The 3543-nt window shown below is 31.4% G+C and overlaps 1 long non-coding RNA gene across 1 annotated transcript; it reads right to left on the reverse strand.

Moving 5' to 3' along the window:
- Positions 1-1784: 1784 nt before the first annotated feature.
- On the reverse strand, positions 1785-2072 carry LOC111392684. Its single transcript, XR_002702301.1, has 2 exons — positions 1975-2072; positions 1785-1831 (listed from the first exon to the last, which is right to left on the reverse strand). It is a non-coding gene; the product is annotated as an uncharacterized LOC111392684 (long non-coding RNA).
- Positions 2073-3543: the final 1471 nt, after the last annotated feature.

The following is a 3543-nucleotide window of genomic DNA, read 5'->3' on the forward strand; positions in this document are numbered from 1 at the left end:
TTTCAGACATAATTATTTTAATATATAAAATATTCAAGCCATATAGAACAGATCTTGTCGAATTCAAATACACATGCGGGCATGCCACTAGCGATTATAGATATATAATCCGACTTCGTTATTACTGAAACCGTATTCATCACTTAAGGAATTCAAAAGTGTATCGTTCCCAATTAACCAAAAAGGAAAACAGAATTCTACAACCATGATTCTTATTTCAGAATTCAATCACTTAATGTCACAACTTCTACATCTAATTTCGGACAGAAATTATGCATACACATACCAATTATTGGAATATAATATGCAGTTGAAACATATGCACGTGATTTCTGCCTATTCATATTTCCACTTTCACAATTGTTGTTACGAACACATGCAATTATTTATGCACAATCAAAATTCTCCTTAAAATCATTGGATATGACATGGATAATTGTGCATATAAAATTCACAAAACATACCTTTTAATGTGAGATGATCGAACATAAAGTGGAATTTGAGAACATAGAATGATACTTACCAAATCTGAATGCATTACGACGAATTTCATCTTTTCATTTTCCAATGAAAATATTTCTTTTCAAACCTTTTCAAATTTTCTTGCCAAGCAAGTGTAATTCCGGTTGCATTGCCAAATCCGGATTTAAAATGTGGAGAATCTTCAACGTCTTTAGAATAAACTTCAATTCATACTTGCCTTCATATGAATTTCGCCCCATCAATTGTTTCAACCACGATATCATGTCATCAACTTGATCTCTGTCAAAGTGATTCCATTCTCCATCGCAATATCGTTTGAGATTGTTGGGAAATTACTCACCATCGGGGTTGGAGAAGAAACAATGTAGAAAATTAATTAAGAGGATGAAAAAACAAATCAAGATCATGACGAAAATGGAAGGCTCAAACACGACGTTACATTGTTGTCCTCAAACGATATTTGCTCCCTCTTGGTATTAATGTTGGTGCTTAAAGGATCTTGCGGCAAATGATTTGAAGGATTGATCAAGTCTTGATATAGAGAAACACAAAAGCACAAGCATCTCTCCACCCGAACTTGAAAAACATATAGGGAATATATGAATGTGGAGGAAGAAATGATTTTTCTTTCTTGTGGAATGATGATAGATTACCATATGTTTCGTAATCTGATTTCCATGTGTTTTTTTATATCCAACAAACACATATTTATAGCCATGAATCATAGCTTCATGAAATGGTGCCAAAACAAGATGAAAAATGGCAACTTTTAATCCAAAATGGCTTCCAAGTTTCAAATTGAAAAATCAGCCAACGGTTATTTTTTAACACTAAACGTACGCATAGTATAAATCGTGCGTACGCATAGTAGAAGTAAAATCAATTCTAATTTTGAAAAAGCACATCTCACGTACGCACAAAAATAAGCCTGTGCGTACGCATAGGCAAAAATAAAATTTTTCATTTTTTAATTTCTTTTGATTTTACCAATTCCACAATTGAGTTAAACAATTAATCCATTATCATTCCATTGATTTTGAACAAATATTCAATAGTTTTCTTATACGTTTAGGTGCAGGTTCCTTCATTTCAACAACTACTGCATCAGATGTCAAAAAGGTCTTGGCAACAGATATCGCATGCTCCAAGCAACATCTAATAACCTGCTTCAAGATTGAATGTTAGCCACGTGGCCTTGGAATACAGTGAAAGTTTTACATTTTAGCACAATTATATAGTCGATTCTTGAATTTACCTTCGAAGGATCCAGTATTCCAGCACCCATCAAATCCTCATATCTATTTTTTGCAGCATTGTATCCATACCTTATGTCGTCTGATGACAGAACCTGCAAGTAGAAGTTTCCAAGAGTTTAACTTATAAAGTTTGATTACTAACTCAGTGAAGTCAACAATATCAGTTCAAAAATACTGAATATTCATTTTTCTCTACATGAAATAATGAAAAAACAAAACATTGATGCAAAGATACCTCCTGTATGACAGTGTTTCCATTTACACCAGCATTTTTGGCTATCTGTTGTGCAGGATAGGCCAAGGCTCTTTTTAAAATGTCTGCTCCTATCTGTATGCACATTTAGAAAGCCATAAAGCCATAAAATTATAACTCCAAATATAATTAAATGTAATTCGAGAATGCCAAATGAAAAAGCCAGCAATCAAAGCCACTCCACTCCCTTTATTACCTTTCCATCTCCACCAACGACGACGCTAGTACTGAAGTAGTCCGTCATCGCGGCTGCTGGTCCAAAAGTAAATCAAAGCTACCGATTATCATTACACAAGACTCTGAGACATTAATGAACCCTTTGATTTCGAAATTTTTTATAACACTGAGTTTAGAGATTTTGAGCGTATTAATTATGATGTAAGAATTTTTAATTAGTTTTAGGGTATTATTCTAAAGGAAAATTACATGTCAACAGGTGTGTAAAAATTACATTTCATAAATCAAGTATGAAGTTTATTTGTTCAAATATCATGTATTAATTTAATTATTTATATTAATAATAATATTAATATAATCTACCCACTCCCAACCGCCCTATCCCCATCCCCAAACCCTAATATTTCCTCTCTCTTTCTCTTCTTGAAGTTCAGCAATCAAGTGTAAATCATCATAATGCCCAAATTTTGCTCCAACCATATGAAACAACAATAAGCATGCATGGTAAATTACTCTAGGTGCAAAGTCAGTGGTGCTAGTGACATGAAACTTGTTGAAGTTCAGTGATCAAGTGTAAAACATCGTGTGTCAAATTCTATGCCAATCTTATAAATGCTACATAAATATATATTTGAATAACAATATATAAATAAATGTAATAAATGAAGTAAAAGCAATTTTATTCAATATAAGAATATTGTAATTTTTACGTCTACAAAATTATACTATATGGACACACAACCCAACAGTATTTTATAGCCTAAAGACAAATATATTAACATTGTAATTAACCCAATATTACGATAAATAATGCCAGTGTCAATCCCCTTAAAATTGACTAAGGAATGTAAATCAAGTCAAAACCATGCGTACTTCACATTTTTCAGACTGCTAATTGTGTCCCGGCCATTAGCCTACCATCTATGTTTGATGAACATAAAAGAGGTTCCAAACACGAACTGTGCGTTAACAGTTTGACGTAAATTTTTTAAAATGAATTCGTAAAAAAGTTATTTTTATTTTTAAGAATGTGTGGTTAAAATATAGGAAAAATTATGAGTCCACATGTAAAATTATTTTACTAAGAGGATGTGCAATTAAAAATGAGTATAAAGAAAATTATTTTAAAAAATGTGTAACAAATAGTGGCTTAATTTGTCACAAAGCTCATATTTTGTTTTGTTAAAAACCATATTTTTAGTAGATTTTAAAATAGTTTATAAAATGTTTGATTGAAAAGTTCATAAAGTCGTGTATCTCATAAAATTTTCGATTAAAAATAATTGTTAACTTTGATTTGAATTTTTACGAATTTTTAGCTAAACCAAACAGGATCAAATAGCATTACTCTATTACTAGGTTTTATTTTCAAGA

Source organism: Olea europaea, unplaced genomic scaffold (assembly GCF_002742605.1).
Source record: "Olea europaea var. sylvestris unplaced genomic scaffold, O_europaea_v1 scaffold9596, whole genome shotgun sequence".
NCBI lineage: Eukaryota > Viridiplantae > Streptophyta > Magnoliopsida > Lamiales > Oleaceae > Olea > Olea europaea.